General features: G+C 39.1%; 1 long non-coding RNA gene across 1 annotated transcript; it reads right to left on the bottom strand.

Annotated features, from left to right (window-relative positions):
- Positions 1–873: 873 nt before the first annotated feature.
- LOC308665443 lies at positions 874–11,232 on the bottom strand. Its single transcript, XR_014025902.1, has 6 exons — positions 11,163–11,232; positions 8,851–9,103; positions 7,940–8,076; positions 5,503–5,720; positions 1,127–4,712; positions 874–960 (listed from the first exon to the last, which is right to left on the bottom strand). It is a non-coding gene; the product is annotated as an uncharacterized lncRNA (long non-coding RNA).
- Between the last annotated feature and the right edge of the window lie 13,219 nt (positions 11,233–24,451).

The raw sequence follows: 24,451 nt of genomic DNA, 5'->3' as shown, positions 1-24,451 counted from the left end.
ACTCTTTTTTCCAATGTTAAGCGAGATGATAATGGCGATGCAGTTAAATTCTAGTAAGATAGAGTCCTAGTCAAAAGTATGCCAAGGCTCCTTCTTTACTAGCTGATTCAAGTGCTTGTACAATAAAACTGTCAGGTCCAATATTCAAAGCAGTCAATTATTTTTAGGTTAGTTTAACTCTATGAACATTGTCCTCTAGGAAATTCTCTTGTGTACAGCATAACACACTCTATGGAGACAAATGGAAAGCTGCAGCTCCTACATAAAGTAAGAGCAAGATGATTGGTAGGCCAACCCTGCCATATAAAATTACACATATATTAAGGTCCAGCAGGCTTCCAGGCCCAGATCAAAATGCTGATCATTAAGCCCCAAACAGTGCAGTATCAGGATATATCAGGTCATACCTTGTCAGAGTAGAATCTGCCTGGCCAGCCTACTCATTGAGAGAAGGCCTGCTAGAAATTGCTACTTCTCTTAGGGACGTAGCAATCGCAATAGCACTTAGACTTATATACCACTTCATAGTGCTTTACAGCACTCTGTAAGCGGTTTACCATGTTGGCATTTTGCCTCCAACAATCTGGACCCTCATTTTACCAACCTCGGAAGGATAGAAGGCTGAGTCAACCTTGAGCCGGTCAGGATCAAACTCCTGGCAGTGGGCAGAGTCAGCCTGCAATACAGCATTCTAACTGCTGTGCCACCATGGCTACACAGAGTATTTTCAGCCCTTCCAGGTAGTCCACACGAGAAGTACAAACCATGAGTATTAACACTGTCTTTACTGTAACATTATGGTAGCAGGATCTTGCAAGTCTGAAAGCCCCTCTCCTCTCCTCTTCTTTACTTTTATTTTCCAGAAAACAAGGAGGGCCCTTTCCGAGATTCTTCCCACATCTGTTTTCCTTTTGGAGCTGAGATGTCTTTTGCAGGACGGTTGTCTAGACTGCGGCTCTTCTTCCTGTCTCCCAAAATCATATCCACATACCATTATGGATGTGAGTTAGAGAACAGGCCTTCTCTGGGGCAGTCCAGCCTCATGGAACTCTCTCCCCACCCCAAACACCTGAAGCACCTACCTTATTGCAATTCTGCCTGCATATTAAAGCCATTTTATTTTAACTTGCCTTCAGTCCCAATTGATTGATTGCAGATCAGGGGTTTTCTCTTAGTTTTCTGCTCTGTCTGTTTTTAATCTTTTGATAATGGGATCAATTTGTTTTTTTATTGTGGTTTTTTTTATGTTGTGCATCCCCCAGAGTTCTTTGGATTGTGAAACTGAAACAAACAAATAGAGAAGTTAAGTACTCTAAACAGATTTTGTTGAATTATATTTTATTTATTTGTATCCTGTCTTGACTGTTTTCACAAATAACTCAGGGTGGTGAATGTATCCACACACTTTCCTCCTTTTATTTTCCTCACAACAAGAACCCTGTGAGGTGAGTTGGGCTGAGAGAGAATGACTGGCCCAAGGTCACTCAGCTGTCTTTCATGGTTCAGACAGGATTTGAACACAGCTCATATCTCTTAAAAATTACTTTAAACCACTGAATTTTCATATCTAGTTGATTCTGGCATTGTTTTCTGCATTCCCAAAGCAGCAAGTTAGCAGAAACCAATGTTGTATTTTTACAGCAGATATCAATTCAACAAAGATAAGTACAGGATTTAACTTTGTCCCATAAAATGACGCAGTTATATGGTTGGCTTGGCATGTGGTACAAACCCCCAACCTTTATGGTTTGTAAACCAGAGTTGATGATTCAGCTGGTATGCAATTTTTAATATTATTTTTTAGTAAAAGTTTTTATATATTTGTCTTATGAAAGACAAATATAGAGGCATATAAAGAAAAGAAAGAAAGAGGGAAAAAAGAGAAAGTACAGGAAAGAATACAATTAAAGAAGAAGAAAAACTCTTCTTTACAGCAGTTACAAAGAAGGGGCAATTTACCCTTTCTCCCTCTTTAACATTACAGAAAACTGTTCAACCCTTTATTCAATCTTTTTCCAATTGACAAATCACTTCTGCCAGCTTCACAATCCATTCCTCCATTGTGGACATTTCAGTCTTTTTCCATCTTTGTCCGTATAATAATCTTGCTCCAGTGCAAACCTGCCATTTGCAGTTGAAACAAGCAATGGTTTAGGATTATATGTGAACCTTGCCCCTGACATTAGACTGATTGCAGTTGGAAAAGCATGATCACTCTGGTATGCCAACTGTTCTTAGTTTCTCCTATTTCTACTTAAGTTACACATCATTTTCCAGATCACCAGTCTTGACACTAGCAAAAAGTGTCCTTTGGCCTATGACAACTTTTTCTGGTGCCCTAAATCTGTTCAGAATTCTGGATGTCGTAATCTTAACAAATCTAGAATATGCCAGTTTTAGGAAGATTTATGTACCAGTTTGGGACTTGTTTTTTTTACATTCAGCATGTTTATTCATTTTAATGCTAATAGAAAAAAGCTGCAGTGTCAGGTTTTATGGGAAGAAGGTCTTTTCAGCTCTAATTTTTATTTTTCAAGAAAGCTTCAGCTCTGCGTGATGAATATAATTCTATCGACATATCAGATTAGAAACCTATCTGTTCATAAGCACATTTATTTTGGAGGCAGTTGCAGGGAAATAATGAGGCTTCTAATTAAGCTTGTTATAAATTGAGTTATAAATTATTTGAATTGAACCCTCTATGAAATTCTTATGAAAAATTGGTACTGTTGATGGTAAATAAATTGCTTTGTACAGAGCAGCAACTATGACACTTATTATAGCACTATGACACTGCTGTATGAATTCAGTATTCCAACCTTTTTTTCCTGGGTATTCTACTGTTTCCTTTCCTTTCGCCATTAAAAAAATTATGTTTTGTGAGCATTTTTACTCTCCTGTTACTCTTTTTTTGTGTGATGCCCATTTAGGATATATTTAAAAATGATCTTTCTGCAAATCTTTCAATTCTCTAAGCCTACCAAAACCTCTTCCATTGATGGGACAGCAAAATGTATTTATCCTTAGTAAAATTAATCATAGTTGACAAAATAATAAATTGGGGGGCTTCTCGCAACATTCTGAATGGTGAATTAATCATATTCATTGGATTTGCAGAGCATGCTATAAGGCAGCTGCCAAAAAAGCCAACTCTGTCCTAGGCTGCATTAACAAGGGAGTAGAATCAAGATCACGTGAGGTATTAATACCACTTTATAATGCCCCGATAAAACCACACTTGGAATATTGCATCCAGATCTGGTCACCACAATATAAAAAAGATATTAAGACTCTAGAACAGAGTTCCACAACGTTTCCAGCTTTGTGGATCAGCGGGGGCGGGGCAGGCAGGGAATGGTTCACGCAAGTCACGGGCAAGCGCTCACACACATAGTTCCATTTCCGTGAGCAGCATGCAGGTGCACCTGCCACTCACGCAAATGGAGCATGCGCACACACGCTTGCCCGCTGCTCGCAAAAGTGAGGATGCACCTGTAGGCACACATGCTTGCCGGCTGTTTCCACGGCTCAGCTGCAAACCTATCATGGCCCCTAGTGGGTCGCGGCCGACAGGTTAGGGACCCCTGCACTAGAAAGAGTGCAAAGAAGAGGAGACTAAAACATATGAGGAATGTTTGCAGGAATTGGGTGTGTATGGTCTAGTGAAAAGAAGGACGAGGGGTGACATGATAGCAGTGTTCCAATATCTCAGGGGCTGCCACAAAGAAGAGGGAGTCAAGCTATTCTCCAAAACACCTGAAGGCAGGACAAAAAGCAACGGATGGAAACTAATCAAGGACAGAACCAACCTAGAACAAAGAAAAATTTTCCTGACAGTGAAATTAAGTTAATCAGTGAAGAGCTTGCCTCCAGAAGTTGTGGAAGCTCCATCACTGGAGATTTTAAAGAAGAGACTGGGCAGTCATTTGTCTGAAATAGCATAGGCCCTAGGCTCTCCTTCTTGAGCAAGGGGTTGGACTAGAAGACCTCCAAGGTCCCTTTCAACTCTGTTATTCTGTTAAAATGTGGTGGGCAAATGGATGGCTGAGGATATTATAACAACAAAATCTCTGGTCTTTGGAGCCTGGCATTCTGGTTACATAAGTACCCATGTTTGGGGAAAAAATGCATTTGGAGTTAAATGGAAGAATAAATGTAATTATTGTTATATGGGTGTCTAGCAATAGTAAAATATGTTATTGAAACCTATTCCCAGGTATATGTTTATAGGGTTGCAAATTTAAAGGCAATTGTTTTCCAGTTTTTCTCAACCTGGGGTTTCCAGGATTCCCAACCAGCATGGTCATCACATGGTCTCATTCAAAAGCCACCACTTTGGGCAAACCCAAACATTTTGGCATTGGACAGGAGATTCTAATAAGACTGCAGGCTAAACCATTTACACAGAGTTGCAGTGAGCCTATTACATCATTCCATCTGATGATTGAAACCTTTAAATATGGAATTTTGTTTTTTCAGTTGATGATATTGGAAGATTACAATTTCTTTAAGAATACTACTGTATTCCACAGGGAATCATTGAAACAACAATTAGATTTTACATTCGGGGGTGGGGGTGGGGGGGGTGGAAACCCTGTCTCAAATTGCAGTATTTTTTTTCTTCCCAAAATGCTTCTAGAATTTCTCTCCATGATTTCCATAGTGACGATGTTTGCTGAACACAGTGTTCCATTGTACTAGCTTATTCGTACCTAAGATTAAAACAAGCATTGTTTAATTTGTCAATGTCATAAAGATGGCAACTGGGTGGAAACAGGTTTGACAACATTTGCCATTTTTCTAAGTAGGAACTGGCCAATTTTAAATGCAATGTGTCTGGAGTGTGTGGATTCCTATATAGAGTGCAGTCATAAAAAGAATTCCCAACCTTATATTGCAGGAGAAAAACATTTTTGAGCTTTTAATGGGTAGAGAAATTAAGAATAAATGAATCAATCAAGTCAACTGGAGCCAGAAAGCAGCAACATAGTTTTCTGAATCTTTGCTGTGCAACTAAATTATCAGGTTTGAATATCTGAGCATTCCATTAAGCAACTGAAGAGAGAATCATCTAAAAAAATAGCAAAATGATACATAAAAATACAAGACAGTGTATAATATGGCAAACATACTAAAAGGGAGACAACACTGATATGCTCTTTTAGAACAATGCTTCTCAACCTCAACAATTTTAAGATGAGTAGACTTCAACCTAGCATGCTGGATGGGGTATTCTGGTAGTTGAAATTTACCCATCTTAAAGTGATTGAGGCTGAGAAACACTGTCTTAGAAGATTCTAATGCTCTGCTCTTCTAATACAAGTGATATGTTCATATTTTTCCGTTTGTTTTTACTTATCCCAGTAAACTTGGTTTAACCATGCTTATTCCCTAGGCAGATTATGGTGATTCAGCTGTAACAAAATTATGGTCTGCAAACCATCATGGTTGGGATCATAGAATACACCAAACCAAAACCAAACAAGCCATATCTTGGTTTACCATAATGTGTGAATTCAACTACATCCACAGTCATATTCCTTTTCTATGAATCCAAAGATTGCATTTTCCTTCTGGAAACTCAGAAGGTAGACTTAAAATTCTGTTTCATGAAAGCAGAAAATCAGAGCACCAGATCTTTTCCTTCTTTTTGCTTGTCACCATCAGCCCATTGCAAGTGACAAATTCTGCTATATGTTTATAGCAGTCCAGTTCATTAGCTACAAATAAGGAAGAAAAGAAGCTTTATTAGACTTTCAATAACTCTAAATATTTTTTTAAAATGAATATGGTGGAGCTGTTACTGAAATATTCTACATTGTTTTCGATCTTTCTACTCCTGGATACAAAACCTATTGATTCACCTTCCTCTGCCTCCCACTTTTCAACCAAAAGTTTTGATTTTCCAGAAAAAAATAGTGTTTACCACTAACACTTGGATTACCAAAATAAGCACATGCTTAGGACACTAAGAAAGGGAGGCACCACAAGGGCTTGATTCCTAGGGGGGAAACTTTTCACTGCCATACTCAACTTTAGTGGAATTGTGCAAACATCCGTATTTGCCATATTTAATCTTCACCCTTCAAAATTTAAAAGTTTAGTTTGAAGATATTGTCAGATATCCCATTTGTTTCTGATTCACAGCAAGAGATTCCATTGAGCAGCATCGTTGCTACTTGCGCATGGGCATTGGTTGCCTTTAACCTGGCTCTGAACTGATGTAATGATATCTTCTTCAGATTTTACTACCTAGTCCTAGACGTAACCACTTTAGAAAACGGCATGCAATGCATGTATGCCAAGCTGTGGTATGGAAATGGCTCTTTATTTCCTCCTCCAAAACCAACAGCAAAGAAAATATTTCCACTGTAAATCACAGCAAATGGATAAGTTAAAGTTTCTGTGTTAAACTGTATTACTTGCTAAAAGCACAAGACCTAAATTAATGGACTGCTGGGCATCCCAACAGCGCAACCCTCCAGGGTAGATATGACCTTTTCAGCAACTTCTGTATTTTCAAAGTTACCGAACTTTTGCTATAGTTCTGTCTCTTGGATGAAGGTATCATTGCCTAGCTAACCGTTACAAAAATCTTCCCTTCAGAGAAATTAACTGAGGGGGGGGGGGGAGAAACAAATAAATAAGCAAACAAATAACAACAGAGACCTACAAGAATCTTGCACTACCAGGCATCAGGCATCTAGTCTCACAGAACCTTGGCTTTTAGACTTTTCTACCTGTATGTCTCTTCAGAGACAAGCCTATTCGTTGGCTCTGACTAGTCAAGCTGTGACCATATAAACAGATTTTACCATGAATGAAGAAACATGCAAAACAGGTCTTATGCTGTTAATTAATCAGTAGCCAGTTTCTTCTGCTTCTTATACTTCTAGGAACCACATAAAGATAGCCAGTCCTGCTCCTGCCACCTTCCCTTGCTTACATCACATTAACTTACAGCAGGGGTCCCCAACCCCCGGTCCGTGGACCAGTACCGGTCCATGGCATGCCAGCAACTGGTCTGCATGAACAAGCAAGGTCCTATCCACGAGATGCAGGCAGCTCACAAAACCATGCACCCTCTGGTCTGCAGAAAAACCTCTCTCCACAGAACCAGTCCCTGGTTCCCCAAAGGCTGGGGACCTCTGACTTACAGTACCTACCAGCAACCACCACCACTTTCCTCTTTTAGCCGGCCTAGGTGAAGGAACAAGGTTCCCTTGGCCATCCTTTCATTTGCTATGCAGCAATATCAATGACCTTTCAGCTCAATAGGAAACCTGTCTTTCCAATACACCAGCCGCTTTAAGCAGGTGGTAATGAATGGGGTCCAGTTAGTTCAACATGGTACATTTTTGGAACTTTTCTCTAGGGTTGTCGGGAGGGCTTTCTTTACAGAGCAACCCACTTCAACAGGTCTGCACGTGGCTTGAGTAAAATCTCCACATCACTGGACTTTGATTGTTTCTGGAGATGTGGGATGCAATGGAAGAAATTATTGGATGTGCTTGCTCCCTAAGAACTACAGGTAGTCCTTGACTTACAACCTCAATTGAACCCACGTTTTCTGTTGTTAAGTGAGGCATCCTTTTAATTTTTTTTCCAGAATCAATGTACTGAAACTTGATTTTAGCAGACCTTGATACAGCCAAGCAATGGGTTAATTTCCATGGAGATTTATATAATTTGTATCATGTAATCATGATGGAGATGATACACATGATGTAACATAGCCTTTGCAAAAAAAAGACAATCACTGAAATGATCACAGTGATTTACCTTGAACAAAATATATTTGTAATTCTAAGCATAATTATTTAGCAGTAAAGCTTACACAGTATATTCACCTGGACTTAGTCCCCAATAAGCCAGATAGATCTGAACTATTCATTTAGAATACATCAAGATCCACATATTTCTTAATAAAACTACTAACCGTCACTCAATGAGCTGAGCATGAGTCCTTATGTGGGCACATTGATGCAGGCTTCTTGGCAGCAATAATAAAGTGGTTCCCACCGCCTTATTCCAGGATTTTTTTTCAGCTTCCCAGTCCAGCTTAAAAATCTAAGTCTACCCCAAAAGTAAAAACTACAGTTAACTCTGTTTTGTTTTTTTAGATTTAGCAAAATGTGATTTGCAGCAATAGAGTGAAAATTAACAGTATTACAATCAGAATTGTGGACATTAAGATAATTCTAAAACTATTATTTGACTTTTTGCAGAGGGCTAATTTTGTCCAATAAAATTAAATAATTGATAATAAAGGGACAACAGGCTAACAGTAATATGGTTTGTTTGGATTTGGCTTGGCATGTTATATGAATCCAGTTAGTTGTGATTTTGTATACCATGATTTATGGCTTAACATATGTATACCTAGCCATGATGACTTATTTGATAAAGCACAGTTAAGCACTGTGAATATAACAGTTGTGGCATTTTGAATGTATGTTTGTAGATAAATGATAGACAGGCAGACAGACAAAAAAATACTTGTTGTAAAAGGCCCAGAGTCATTTAGGTGAGATGGATGGTGTATAAATGTAATTAATAAACAAACAAACAAGCAAATACTATTCAACATGTATCCCACAAAAAATATTAGATTGTATTCCATTATAAAAACAGGTGTACTTTGTAACAGTTAATTTCTTAGCAAGTAATATTATGTAGCTTCGTATCTGAGCTAAGTAGCTATGCTCTGTTTTACAGTTTTAAAATATTTCCTACACAATATTTCCTGACATATAGATTAGAAAATTGCAGAGAGATAATTATTTCAGTTTTGAAAAAAAGAGAATATAAGGAAATAGTAACAATTATTCTGAATCATAAAGGCCATACCTGTATTTTATCTGGTCATCTCTATAATATGGCTAGTTCTTCTCAGGAAATACATACCACAGTGATTTATTTTAACATGTATGTTGGGAAAAGAGATGAGGAAACAAATAGCACGGAAAAAGCATCATTACAGTCACACAGTGGAGATACTACTAATTCCTTCATCCCATGCCATTCAGAAAAAGGTGCTGTCCTGACATCTCTTCAGTGCATAAAACACTCCAAAATGTTTTGTACCTGACAAATTGAAATCCTGAAAAATGAGAATATATGGCCATGGCACCTTAGTACTATGGAAAAATAAAGCAGAGCATACACAAATTATTCAGCATTCAAAGAGGAACAAATACATCATGTCTGGACATTCCTGAACACTGTTGCAGTCTCCAGGAGCTTCTGGATATTCACACACACAGAGACACTTTTTTTTTATTTTGCAGTTTCCCTTTTTCCAATTTTCCAGTTCTCCAATTAAGTAGCGATTTTCCAATCGCTACTTATGACTGTGAAACCTGGACTCTGAAAAAGGCAGATAGGAGAAGAGTGGCCATCTTTGAACTGTGGTACCGTATTTTCCGGCGTATAAGACGACTGGGTGTATAAGATGACCCCCCAACTTTTGAGATGATTTTCAAGATTTTTCGTCTTATACGCCGGAAAATCAGCGAGCCCGGGAAGGCATGCCCTCCCCTCTCACTGTGGAGGAAGCAGGGCAGGCTGGCGTCTGGCGGGAGCCGGCAGGGCAGTCCTGCGCACGCACGCGCTCCCCAGCTGTTAAGGAGCACTCCTTAACAGCTGGGGAGCGCGCACGTGCGCAGGACTGCCCTGCCGGCTCCCGCCAGACGCCAGCCTGCCCTGCTTCCTCCACAGTGAGAGGGGAGGGCGTGCCTTCCTGGGCGCGCTGATTTTCCGGCGTATAAGACGACTGGGTGTATAAGACGACCCCCCAACGTTTGAGATGATTTTCATGGCTTAAAAAGTCGTCTTATACGCCGGAAAATACGGTACTCCAATCGACTATTACACATCCCACGGACTGCAGAAATAACAAAGAAAGAAGTCCTAGAGGGGTAGGCAACCTTGGCTCTTTTATGACTCGTGGACTTCAACTCCCAGAATTCCTGAGCCAGCCTGGCTCAGGAATTCTGGGAGTTGAAGTCCACGAGTCATAAAAGAGCCAAGGTTGCCTACCCCTGTCCTAGACCAAACCTCATCAAAAATATCACTTGAAGCCAAGATAGCCAAACAAAAGCTGTCATACTTTGGTCATGTCATGAGAGCTGACTCGACCTGAAAAGTCAATCATACTGGGAGTGATCAGCAGAAAAAGGAGAAGGGCCATGCTAGTACCTGCTGGCTGGATACTATAAAACTATAAACACCAGATAATCATGGCAGATCCAAAGGAGGCAGGGTGAGACAGAGGGGCATGGAGAGTGCTGATCCATAGAGTGCTCGAGGGTTGGCCGTGACTGAATGGCTGACAATGACTCCTTTCTTTCTCCAGAGGTACTGATATTCAAACAATCACACTTATTTTTAAAAGGAACTGTTCGTCAGCTTTTAGATGCAAGTGGAAACCAGATCATGACTCTTCTTTCTGCATGCTGCCCCTATGCCACTCTAGTCTATTTCAGAAGCTGATCTTAATAATATTATTCCATCCTAACCAGTTTCAGTTCTTTGCATTCTGTTTCACCCTGTCTGTGGAAAATGTGCTGCTTGGTTTTCCCTGATTATATAAACAGTGTGATTTTCCCCAAACTGATTCTCGCAAATTTAATTGAGAGTGCCAGAACTTTGAAACACATGGTACTTGGCAATATATAGAAAACCTCAACTGCCCAAAGCAACTGTCATAAAAAGCAATGAGGAAAAAAAAAGATCTTTGAGGGAAAACAGGGTAGCGTATGTGCCTTGTGTTCCAAGAGAGAGGCAATCAGTGTGCTGATGGGTGCAATATTTGTGTACATCTAGATTTTTGTCTGTCTCCCCAAAGCTGTGAACTGTAATAGGCAACCACTTTCCAAGCTCTCAGGCAAAGATGTTCAATATCTCCACATTTTTTAACTGGCAAAGGCCAGTGCAGTTGAACCTGAAATCTGAGGAATTGGCTCTTTCCCTTCACAATGCATTTTAATATAGTCTACATGAAATTGTAGTGTGAAAATTTGAAAGATAAGGAATGGTTGCCTTCAGAGGAGCGATTTATATAAGCTCTATCTGCTACTCACCAAGCTACTGACCTATGAAGGAAACCTGGAACTTCCCACTGTCGAAGGAGCAAAGAGCATAAAATAAAAGGAACTTACTGATAACAGTTGAGCAGCTTTAGCTCCATGCAGGTTTTTCTTCCCCCTTCCCCATCCAGCAGTAGTTCTGGAAATACAACAAACAAACATTCAGGGAACTGAAAGACAGCAAGAAGTCTGAAGCCACGCCCTCTCGTCAAAAGAAACAAAAACTCGTTAGGTTCATTCGGTAGATGGTTTGAAACAAGTAAGAAATGTGGTTAAGGCACCAGTCACTAGGATGTAATTTAATAATGTAAGTGAACTCTGATTGCAATATTTGTTTTCATTATTTTCTGATAGCATTGAAGCAACTTGTTTTAACTGTTGATTTTATTTATCACTCGTTGCAGTTTTGATCTCCTTTCTTTCCTGATTTTTTTTTTAAAATTGTTTCCCTTATGTCCAGCTGGGGCATTTTTCTTTGGCTGGAAAAGCATAGTCTGAATTCACAATAATAAATTGAACAATAGAGTCAGCAAATGAAAGACAACACAAGATCTATAATCATATCAATCAATACAGCAAAGACAAGAACAATTTACATACGGCAATACTGATAATAAAGAGATGAGTATTGATAACATTGTACCTCTGTTTATTATTATGTTTAAGTAATACCATAGGAACTCAAATATTACATACATTATGATTTTGTTGCTTATAGACCCTGAGAGAGTCAAACATTCTTAGTGATGAGCAAACATTAGGATATAAAATGCCTAACAGGAAAATCCTGTCTTTTACCTGGCAATAGGCAAAAGCAAAGGGCATCCGGATCTACAGTAGCTACCTTCTCAATTTGTCATGTTATCTTTAAAGAGTGCTATGCCACGATCAGTGTAAAAAAATATTAAGTGGTGAGTAGCATCACCTTACTGGAACATTTTGAAAAGTTGCATTAGAATGGATGGGAAGGTCTGGGGTGGGAAAAATCCAACTAAAACTGCAATTGAGGTTGTATTCTATCATTATCCAAGTCTACCAGTAGATATCAGACGTATAAAGCAAATTACATTTTTAATCCATATGCTGAAGAGAGTTATTCAGAATGGGTGGCCTATAAGTGAATTGAGAAACAAACAAACAAACAAATAAATAATTCAGAGTTATGACCATATATAATCATTTTTTCTTCAGGTGATGTGCTCATTAAAGCAAAGACTTGCCTTTTAAATTCTGCTAAAACTATTCTTAAAACCTGCTAGAGTTCTGCAGCTATAGTTGGGATGGATGGATAGAAGGAAGGAAGGAAGGAAGGAAGGACATTATAAACACAAGAAATACTACAGTACTACTTGTAGAATGCATTTATTTTAAATAGTGTGAGAATAAAATCTTAGTGCTGAGTGCAGTTGCAATGACTGTCACTTGGAAAAAGTAGAAATGATGCCTCTCTGAATTTCTGATATAAGGACTTACTGCAAAAACATTTACTCCAGCAGAGCCCTCACAAAAGTAGCCTAAATTTACTTTCATGTTGAGACTAAAACATACTGTATGTTGTCTCTTGCTTGCTCAAGCTACGTTGGCAATGCACATCAGAAATCAGGGAGACAATAAAGTGTGTTTTTCAATATTTAAGAAGAAGTTACAAACAGAATTTTATTTTATTTATTGTAACCATAAAGGTAGACAAGATATATAATGCTTAAAAAACAAAATCAAATAAAATGCTTGCACAATAGGTGGGAGGTGTCTGTGTGGAAATTTATCAACATTAAAATATTTGTTCATTTTTTCCTGTCTTAATCTTAACTATCTCTTGTTCTCTTTTATTACACAACTATTGCTTTCTCTATATAAACATAATGCAATAACTTTCTCTCATTATTTTTTTAGCCAACATTTTCTTTATATGCATTTTTGCCATCCCTTGCCCTTTTCACTTCAACTTTTCACCAAGAAGCCTTTTATATATTCCTCATAACTTCACGTGTTTGTGTGGCACTGTAAAATATAATTCTTTTTTCACTATATTTCAAATAATTTCTACCTGCTGTTTCCTTATTTCTATTTTTCATTCATTCTGTTGGGAGATTAAACTATTTTCTTTTTTACACAAGATGCATATTTTCTTTGTTACTTTCACTCTAGTTTCTCCCTTCACTGAGAATCTCTCATCATCTCTATGTCTTTATCCTAGTCTCTCATTATAAATAACTAGAACATTCTGGGCAAACGATGGAATAAAAATCAATGGCACGTATTTAAATCACTTAAGATTTGCAGATGATGTTGTTCCCTTCTCACAAGACCCAGAAGAGAGCTGCACAATTTTTCCCAAACTTATCCCTGGTTATTTTTATTTATTTATTAAATGTATTTTTGTGGCGAAAGCAACTCTAGGCACATGCACCCATAGTATCAATTCATATTATGTAATTTAGTTCTTTTATTCCTAAATAAATTAAATTACTCCACAGGAGAGAATTAACCCAACCTATTTGGTCACCTCAGGAGAAACTGCTCTTAGTACCCTATTTTGAGGACATAAAGGGAACTGAAGCCAGGAGATGCTACTTCACAGTTGCAGTGCCAATCTCTGGAACAGCTTCTGTCAAGATCAGGTTGGTCCCCTGCATGATTTCAGTCAGTAAGATGTTGAAACCAGAATTTTTTTAACCAGATTGGGCCATCTCTGCTTTTATTTTTGAGTTCACTTTACTTTTGAGTTATATCATTGTTATTTGGCTTTTATGCCTACCATCATTTCCTTGCATGCATTCATCAATTCCAATCCCCCCAAATGGACTGCCATTTATGTCTCTCACTTCCTACATTTTCTCATATTGTAGACACACAACATATTTTTCTTATTCACTTTGCTTATTATTTCATGGTCTTTCCCAGATGTTCCTCTTAAGCTGCAACTTTCCATGCACCATACATATCCAAGGTCTATCACGGTTTTTGTCAACTGAAGCTATCACATAATGTATTTTAGTAAAATAGACTACATTAGGTGAAAATCATAGTTGTACCCCTATCACATGCACATTCCCCAAATATGGTCATGGTAGGATCTTAAATTTAGAAAGTATATGGCAAGCTGAAATATTTTTGCCTGCACCCCACAATTAGGAAGCACAGACAATATACCAACACACTCAGAGATGGTCCTTTCTTTCATTCTCACAAAATGCAGTTCATCCAACTGTAAGGCCAGGTTGGGGATGTACTGTATGCATGTAGCACTCAATAAGGTCAGGCAGATTTATATAGAAGGTGTAGACTAGTCTTAAAAGTAGCCTCTTTTAAAATAATTTAGGACTTCAAAGATGAAAACTAATAGTTTGAACTGCACATAGCAATAAAAATGGCAGCCGGTGAAATTGGTTTAAAAATAGAGTTGTGACAATTATTATATACATCAGAAAAATAAAATCTGAAAATGAGGTCCTTTCAGATTTTTTCATTCACTGTTGAATTCTGTCACATATATTCATGACAATGAGAGGATTGTTCTTCTAAGAGACTGATAAATTATTTTACCTTTTATTTACTATTTTATTCCAATACCTATAATTTATATCGAACTCTACAGCATATTAAATATGCTTCACATATCAATTCATCCTCCTTGCTACTGGCATCTCTGGGGGAAAGAGGATGATTTGTTAGAAAATAGATAAAAGGGAAATTTTAAACTTTATGTCCTCAAATTCTTACATTAGGAATGCACCATATCAGATATAAAGGTTCCCCCGCACATGCGTGCTAGTCGTTTCCGACTCTAGGGGCCGGTGCTCATCTCCGTTTCAAAGCCGAAGAGCCAGCGCTTGTCCGAGGACGTCTCCGTGGTCATGTGGCCGGCATGACTAGATTCCAAAGGCGCACGGAATGCTGTTACCTTCCCACTGTAGTGGTCCCTATTTTTCTACTTGCATTTTTACATGCTTTCGAACTGCTAGGTTGGCAGAAGCTGGGACGAGTAACGGGCGCTCACTCTGTGTTTTTTTTTTTATTGAAAAGTTTTAGAATACATTTTATCTTTAACCATCCCCCCCTCCCCCCGCCCCTACCTATCCCTCCCTGCCCCTCCCCACCATTTCCCCCTCCCCCCGACTTCCCAGAGCTAAGTACAAGGTATAAAAAACAAAGAACAATCATAAACCTCCATATGCTAACAACAATAAACTCTTAAATCTATCACTCTCTAGCTCATATAAGATAACTACAAACAATATTAATATTACATATATAAAAAAAAGAAAAAAGAAAAAAGAAAAAAGAAAGGAAGACTTATTCAAATGCTAAATGAAACTTTTTAGTCCCATATTTGTTCTGGATATAATCAATCCATTTTTTCCACTCCATAATATAACGTTCTTGCGAATGATCTTTCAAGTAGGCCGAGATCTTTGCCATTTCCGCCAGGTCAGAAACCTTTAGAGTCCACTCTTCTATAGTCGGCAGTTCCTCCTTCTTCCAGTATTGACCTATTAAAAGTCTTGCTGCTGTAACTAAATTCAACATCAACTTAGTGTCCACAACAGTAGCATCTGTAATTATGCCCAACAAAAACAATTGCGGACAAAACTTTATCCTTTGCTTGAAGATCTTCTGCATATTCCACCAAATTTTTATCCAAAAAGCCTTAACCTTTTTGCAGGTCCACCATATGTGAAAATATGTTGCATCTTCGCCACCACACCTCCAACATTTGGGCTGATAGTTCGGATACATACTTGCAAGCTTTTTAGGATCTAAATGCCATCTATAAAACATTTTATAAAAGTTCTCTCTTAAGTTTTGAGCTTGTGTAAATTTTACGTTCCTCACCCAGATCTTTTCCCACGTGTCCATTGTAATAACTTCTTGGATATTCTGGGCCCATTTTATCATACAATCTTTAACAAGTTCTGTTTCTGAGTCAATTTCTATCAATGCAAGATATATCCGTTTGATATGTGCTGGACCCTGATTTCTAATTTGCTTTATCAAATTTTCGTCAGTCATTGCAAAACCAATTTTCTGATCTTCTTTCCACCTGGCCCGTAACTGAGTATATTGAAACCAAGTTTGAACAATCTTCTCATCTCGCAAGAAGTTATACGGCTTTAAACACCAGACATTTCTTTCCAGGCTTAAAATCTCCTTATACGTAGTCACATCATGTTTGAAGCCTACATTTATGTTTTCTATTGCGTGTTTTGGGATTGCCCACAACGGCATCTTGTAGTCTAACTTATGTCTATATTTCTTCCAGACTCTCAACAATGCCTGTCTTAAAATATGCACTTTAAACACATTATCTACCTTCTTATCATACAACAAATATGCATGCCCCTTGGCAAATATCTTGTAATCTGTATTTAAAAGTGATATCGGTCTATAGTTTTTTACTTGAGTAGCATCTTGATCTTCCTTCAGAATCAAAGAGATAAAAGCAGTTCTCCAAGACGGAGGCACCTTTCCCCCTCTCTGAATTGTCTGGAACAGTTCCTTTAACGGCATTATCAACTCCAATTGTAAGTTTTTGTAGTAAGCCGCAGTCAAACCATCCGTGCCTGGCGCTTTATCCCCCTAACTGGCAGAGCCAGGTCTTTAAGCAATGATGGCTCCAGGAGGGTTGGAACTGACCTTACTCTGAGGTGGTCAAGATGTTCCAGAGGGCAGGGACAAACAGAAGAGAAGGCCCCTCTCCTGGACCCCGCCAACTGGAATGCTCAGGCTGATGGGGCTCAATTTGTTAGAAAAAAGGTAAAAAGGAAGATTTAATTTCAAGAATAACTAACTTCCTGGCAACAAATAATAGGCCTTCTGTTAAAATAACACTGTGCTTATACTAAATTCCTGAAAGAGTAAGCCAAGGGCTCCAGTAAAAAATTAGCTACTTAACAAGAACAACAACAACAACAACAACAACAACAACAACAACAATTGGAAGGGACCTTGGAGGTCATCTAGTCCAACCCCCTGCTCAGGCAGGAAACCCTATACCATTTTGGACAAATGGCTGTCCAGTCTCTTCTTAAAAACTTCCATTGTTGGAGCATTCACTGCTTCTGGAGGCAGGTTGTTCCACTGGTTAATTGTTCTAATTGTCAGGAAGTTTCTTCTTAGTTCTAGGTTGCTTCTCTAAAGTTAAAAGTTACTAAAGTTAATCGCTCATCACTAGCAAACCCTTCTTCTCTATCTTCACAGCACACTGGACATTCCTTAACTCATATCAGATTCCAAAATCAGTGATTGAACATGGGGCATTAGGCGTGCATTACACCATGGTTCCTGTTATTTTTCTCTTATCCTTTGTCTTTCATAGAACAACAAGTGAATTATATTTGATTATACCATCTGTTTGTACAATGTAAATGTCAGATTTTTTTCTCTAAAATAAGAATATATTCATTAAACAGGATCTTGGTCCATGTAACCATCATGTTGGCTTAGTGGCAGCTAAATCTTTGACAAAGAGCCAGTCTGATGTAATAATTAAGACATCAGGCTAGTAATTAGGAGACTGTGAGTTCTTGCCCCACCTTAGGCATGAAGCCATCGGACTGATCTTGGGCCAGTCACTCTCTCTTGGACCTAGAAAGCAACAATGGCAAACCACTTGACAAGAAAACTGCAGGGACTTATCCAGGCAGTTGCCAGGAATAATAAAAACAAACCTGACTCAAAGGCACATGCACACAGACTTATTTTGAACATCTAATCTACATTATTCTACTAAAGAAAATAATTATAATACAATGTAATTGCTATTTACACAACCATGTGACACAAACCTAATGCTCATTGCCATTTTAATTAGCTTGATAGGCACTGCAGGCATAAATGAGTTCTGATTATACAGTTTCATATCATAAGACTATTTATTAAGGTTAAACATGTAGCCCCAATTATACCCTTGAAAGAAATCTGGGAACCTATTTAGGATAGGGAGAAGGGGGATTTCTCCACCTCCACTAAATAGCCAACTGAGTTTATTACTATTATCTGGTTGGCTCTGTGAGACTGTGCCATACCATCACAACTGCTGTGCATATGTGGTGTTGAAGAGAACTAGCTTTTCCAGTTTCTGAGCCAGGATTATTGAATCTCAGGTTCAGCAAATAAAAGCTTCATAGTTCTCTTCTGGAGAAGCCTGCTTAGCATGAACTGCCAGATACAGCCTATGCATCTCCAAGCGATGTTGTCAGGGTTCCATTATGGAACATATTGAAACTAATGTATAGGAATTCAATTTTATGTCTATATTTAATTATCTGATAGCAACTAGGTCCACCAACAGTTAATGTAGCTCAGGATAAATTATCACTATTTAAGACAGGTTTCCATCAAGACAAAAACAAAAATTCCATCTAGATGGCTTTTTCTCAGTTTATGTTCTTTTATCTTCAGGTGATGACTTAAAAAAATACTTCTTCCTCATGCCTCTCAGAATTAGGGAAAATTTTGCAAAACGTTTCTTGCCCTTTTGTCACCGGATAGACAATTTGTCAGGTATAATAATGATCCAAAAAAGTGTATCAAAGTAATCTGAAAATAAATTTGGAGGGATTAAATTATTTATTTAAAAGTATTTACTACAGTAGTCCAATCCTTATTCTTGTATGTTATATAGTTCTTAAATCTAATACAGATAAAATGGTGCCTATTTGTTTATATATACTCTTTATATGTAAGGGACGCGGTGGCTCAGTGGGTTAGGATGCTGAGCTTGTCGATCAGAAGGTCGGCAGTTTGGCAGGTCGAATCCCGAGTGCCGCGTAACAGAGTGAGCGCCTGTTACTTGTCCCAGCTTCTGCCAACCTAGCAGTTCTAAAGCACGTAAAAATGCAAGTAGAAAAATAGGGACCACTACGGTGGGAAGGTAACAGCGTTCCGTGTGCCTTTGGCATCTAGTCATGCCAGCCACATGACCACGGAGACGTCCTTGGACAAGCGCTGGCTCTTCGGCTTTGAAATGGAGATGAGCACCGTCCCCTAGAGTCGGAAACGACTAGCACGCATGTGTGGGGGAACCTTTACCTTTACCTTTGCTCTTTATATCTAAAGAAGATAATTATACACACACACACACACACACACACACACATTAAATCAATTGTTAAATTATGAGGAGCAGAAATACAATCACAAGAATTACATTAAGATTTCCCACAGAATGGATCAGACAAAACATATCTTCCACTATGAATGTCTCAATTACATACAATGTTTTTTTAATTAGTAAATTATTACCAGAGGAGTGGATAGAAGTTTCTCTACGAATGGCAAATTCTACAATTTGGAGCCCCAATCCAAAAAATCTTTATCTAGTATACCCATCATGTGTAAATCATTGCAGGCCAGAACAAAACATCTATTTTGTGAATAGTGAATAGGCAAGATTATGAAAAAAACACATTGTCTTTTAAATATCCCATATTCAAAATATTTATATATTTAAAGGTAATCATAAACTCCTCCAAGTGTGTTCAGAAAGAATAACAATAGCACTTAGACTTATATACCACTTCACAGTGCTTTACAGCCCTCTCTAAGTGTTTACAGAGTCAGCATATATTGCCCCCAACAATCTGGGTCCTCATTTTATTGACCTCAGAAGGATGGAAAGCTGAGTCAATCTTGAGCCAGTGCTGAACTGCTGGTAGCCGGCAGTCAGCAGAAGGAGCTGCAGTACTGCATTCTAACCACTGCGCTACCTCTCCATCAGGAGTAAGACAAGGTCAGGCAATAGAGTAATCATATTGCCAATTAAAATACTTTGAAAAAAATATTCCTTTTCAAAGACAATAGCTGGATATTATCATGGCAGTTTTGGCTATGGCCAAGGATGACTTCAGAAAAAGCTGCAGTTGGCACAGGTGCTAAAACTGTGAGAACGTATCCTTGGTCACAACAGACACTTTACTGGAATGGGTAAAACAGGAGTTTGTTTGCCCACACCTACCTTACCACAGAGTAGCTCCAAAAGCCCAGTACTACCACTGATCTGGAATTTGATAGGAAAAAATTGATAGTTACCAGACATGGTGATAATAATGCATATAAGACAAAAAATTATATATCACCAAGAAAAGAAGATAAAAATGTGCACATGCTAATCTATACAGTTAGTTTGCTTTTAAAAATAGATAAAATCGTAGAAATATTACTATAATAATGTTACAGTAAATACTTTTATATATTAAATTTGTTTATTTGGTCAGTATTGTACTAAATTTCACCCAGAGTTGAATTCTCATTCAAGGTCCAAATGACCAGGCTCAATTTATCTTACTTAGGACACATTAGGCAAAGACCTAAACATTTCTGAGAAGACACTAATGCTGGAAAAGGTGGTAGGAAAGGAGAAGAGGTCAATTAGCAACAAGGTGAATGGACTCAGTTACAGTGACAATGAGTGCATTATTGGAAGACCTGAATGATCAAGTTAGGGATAGCTCATCACATCTAGGTGGGTGCTAAGAATCGTCAGTGACTTGATGGCACATAATCGACCGATCATCAATTGCAATTGACGGCCCATAATTGTTAACGAACCCAGTGCTTCCATTTGTATAGAACACCCAAAGAACATATTAAATCAATACCTATATTAGCCAATTCAAAACATTTATAAGAGTAGATGAGCATTCAATTCTCAAAAACTTTTCATGAGGCATAGTTGCAAAAAGAAAAAGAAAAAATGGAGGAAAATGGAAAGTGCCTTGTTTTAAATCCATTTCTCCAGATTTGGAGGGAGTGTGGGGCTATTCTGGAGACAAATTGCTTTCTGACAAGTGCTGAACTGGTGTTAGTTACAATAAGCAGGGGTAGGCAACCTTGGCTCTTTTATGACTCGTGGACTTCAACTCCCAGAATTCCTGAGCCGGCTGGCTCAGGAATTCTGGGAGTTGAAGTCCACGAGTCATAAAAAAGCCAAGGTTGCCTACCCCTGCAATAAGGATCTCCTAAAAGCACTTGGGATGAAGAAACAAGGGAAACAATGCATTTTGGGAAATATAAAATCTCTCATCTGGCAAAAATAGAACTGAAAAAAAGTACACTGTTTTTACAATAAGGCAGGGGTGTGAAACTGCTGGCCTGCAGGCCAGTTGCATCATATGGAGGCCACACCTACCCCAGCTTTGGCAATGCAAAAAAAAGTTGTGATACATCCTGACATGTCACGTGACGTGGTGAGTTTGACACTCGTGTGATAAGGGATAATTTTAAGTATCCTGTAATACCTGCCTCAACCATTTTAGGTAGAATTTCCTAATAGAGAGAGAGGATAGGTACTCAAAAAGATTAGAGTCCCAATCTAGGTAAAATAAAAAAAAAAATTCACAGATCCTCAATGTAGGATCCAACTGTCAAATGATATTATGCAAGTAGTGCAACAAAGAAAGCTAGTTGGCTAGAAAATAAGAAAATTCCCAAAGACCATAAAATTTAAGATAACTGTAAATTAGCATTGAGAATCTGTGGTTTCGTTCTGTCAGATCGGAGTTTGTCAAACAAGACATTGAAATATGATGAAATCACAAAATTGTACTTGGCATGGTAGCTAGTAATTATCATAGTTATTACTCTAATAGTGATGAAATTCTAGAAATATTGTTTATAATACAGTTTCTAAAATTATCTTTCCAAAACGTATGAACACGCTGTTCCCAAACAGCTCATGGAACAGATATTTACTATTGATGGGTATTTTCAAAGCCTTTGCTCTATCCTTTAATAAATGTTTTAATCTTTCAACCCCACTTGCTATGAAAACATAGCATAGAGCAGATATCATACATATAACAAGACAAGACTATTACATTGAATTCTGTCTGAAGCTGCCTATAAAAAGTAGGATATTTCTTCTGAGGTATTTAGGGCAGCAGGAGGGATGCATTTTGCACACAGTGTGTGTGTGTCCTCTCCTTCAAGAACTCAGAGCTCCTTCTTACCAAGACTGCACTATTAGAACAGTTAACATTAGTAAGACACTAAAAATGAACCAACAAAAGCATGCTCTCTCTCTCTCTCTCTCTCTCTCTCTCTCTCTCTCTCTCTCTCTCTCTCTCTCTCTCTCTCACACACACACACACACACACACACACACACACACACACACACACACAGACAATCTTGGAGGAGGAGAGGGCTGAAAATTTCCCCTTTGTCATTCATGTACCATCATGTTACATCCATTCTAGCCTTTGACAGCAAGGACTTTAAAACGCAAATGACTGAAGTTAAGATATGCCAAGTGTTGTGTAGTGAGTTCTTCGCGCAGGAAAGGAGATGAGGCAAGTGAGTTCAACAAAGGTCATGGTTTATTGCTTGCAGGATCTGAACTGAGAATTGAGCTGCAGCTTGCAGCAATTTATAGCCTGGCCCCTAGGTGGCAGCCAATAGGTTTAAAGCAACCCATTGCAGCCTAGGGACAGCCAATAGCAGCACTGGAGACCTGGAGTCTGGGTTGCTGGAGAGCCGTTAGCTGCTCCAGCTTACCACGTGGTGTTACAACTGAGCCTAATACATAACACCCCTCCCCTCTTAGATCAGACAACATCATAGCAATAATTGGCAAACAGTACAAGTTACAAAACTTAACATCATAGCAACTTTTGGAAAACAATACAAGTTACATTATAGCATCAGTTAGCCCGAAAGAATAGACTTCCATTATAGCACACGAGACAGTTAACATCATAGCTCCAATACTGTTTCAGTATAGTGACAAGTTACAGTACAGGCAACATTATATTTCCTTTATTTTACAACATAATCAGTTAGATAAGAAGGAGGCTTGCGTGCCCTTGTGGAACGCCTTGGGGTTCCAGTCACCTTCTGGTCTACCAGCTTACCCATTGGGCCAGGTAGACCAATGTTCCTTGATGCACCTGAGTCAAAGGAATTAGATGCTCTCTGGCTGGCCTCACCAGGTTGGCCCACCCCAGAGTCATACTGATCAGCAGAGTTGGCACAGCATTTGTTAAAGTCTGGTTGGTTTGCTCCTTCAGGGGATCCATGTTGCACTTTTGGACTCCCCTCCTCTATGCCAAGTTCCTCATTGCTTAAGAAGGAAGAGTCTTGAGAGTCCATGTATGTGCTGGCTTGGCTGCAAGTTTGAGGACTTTGGGAGGGACCTATGACACAGTCCTCACCTAGTGGCCGTTCTGGAAACCATTTTCTGAGTTGATCAATGTGGCGTCTGACAACTCGCCCTCCCTCCAGCCCCACTTCGTAAGAAAGGGGACCAGATGATTTGGTAATTTTACCAGGAACCCACAGATTCCCATGTCCATAGTTTCTGGCCCATACCCAATCGCCCATTTGCAGCCCCCTTGGGGGTTTTGGTCGAGAGGCTTCTGCTGCCACTCTATCTGGATGCAACCTGTCCAGTTTAGTGATCAGTCACCTCCCCCAACGAAGTTCTGCAGGACTGTTGCCTGTAGCAGTGCAGGGCGTAGAATGTTGGCAGAGTAAAAAATCTGCCAGTCTGTGATGCCAGTCACCTGTTACGATGCGTTTGAGTGATTCCTTCGTAGTCCTCACCATTCGTTCAGCTTGACCATTAGAGGACGGGTGAAAAGGGGCAGATGTTGCATGCCTGATAAGATTTGCTCTTAGGAAGGCCTGAAATTCAGCAGCAGTGAATTGGGCCCCATTGTCTGAAACTAAGACATCAGGCAACCCATGTGTGGCAAAGAGTTTTCTCAGCACCTGGATGGTCCTAGCAGTAGTCATATTTGCAACTGGAATTACTTCCAGCCATTTGGAGTGGCTGTCCACCACTATGAGAAAGCGCTGTCCCTGAAAAGGCCCAGCATAGTCTATGTGAATTCTAGACCAGGGAGTGTGCGTTTCCTCCCACCTGTGAACTGGGGCGTGTGGCATCTCAGGCCTTGATTGCTGGCATGTATAACAACCATGTACCTGTGCCTCAATGTCCTTGTCAAGGCCAGGCCACCAAAGGTAGCTTCTTGCTAAAGCTTTCATTCTGACAATGCCTGGATGGCCCTCATGTAATGACTGTAAAACCCTGTCTCTCAGTGAAGAGGGGATTATGACTCTGTTTCCTTGTAGGATGCACCCCTTGTGATCTGATAGCTCATGTCTTCTGACAAAATAACTCTGAAACTCAGAGCCTGGGCTTTTATCTAACCACCCCATGTGTACCCATGAAAGCACTCTACTAAGTGTTCTATCTGTAGCTGTTTCTGCAGCAATGTCCCCAGCATGGAGGGGAAATTCTAGCAGGTCCTGAATGGACAGAATTCTGGCCGCAGGGGCCGGGTCTGGTTCCGTTAGTGTCAGTGGGAGTCTGCTGAGGCCATCAGCATGGCCCATTTCTTTACCAGGTTTGTGAA

The sequence above is a fragment of the Vipera berus genome, assembly GCF_964194415.1.
Source record: "Vipera berus genome assembly, chromosome: 3".
In the NCBI taxonomy this organism is placed as follows: Eukaryota; Metazoa; Chordata; class Lepidosauria; order Squamata; family Viperidae; genus Vipera; species Vipera berus.
Note: the sequence above shows the minus strand (reverse complement) of the source record. Positions and strands in the feature narration are given on the sequence as shown.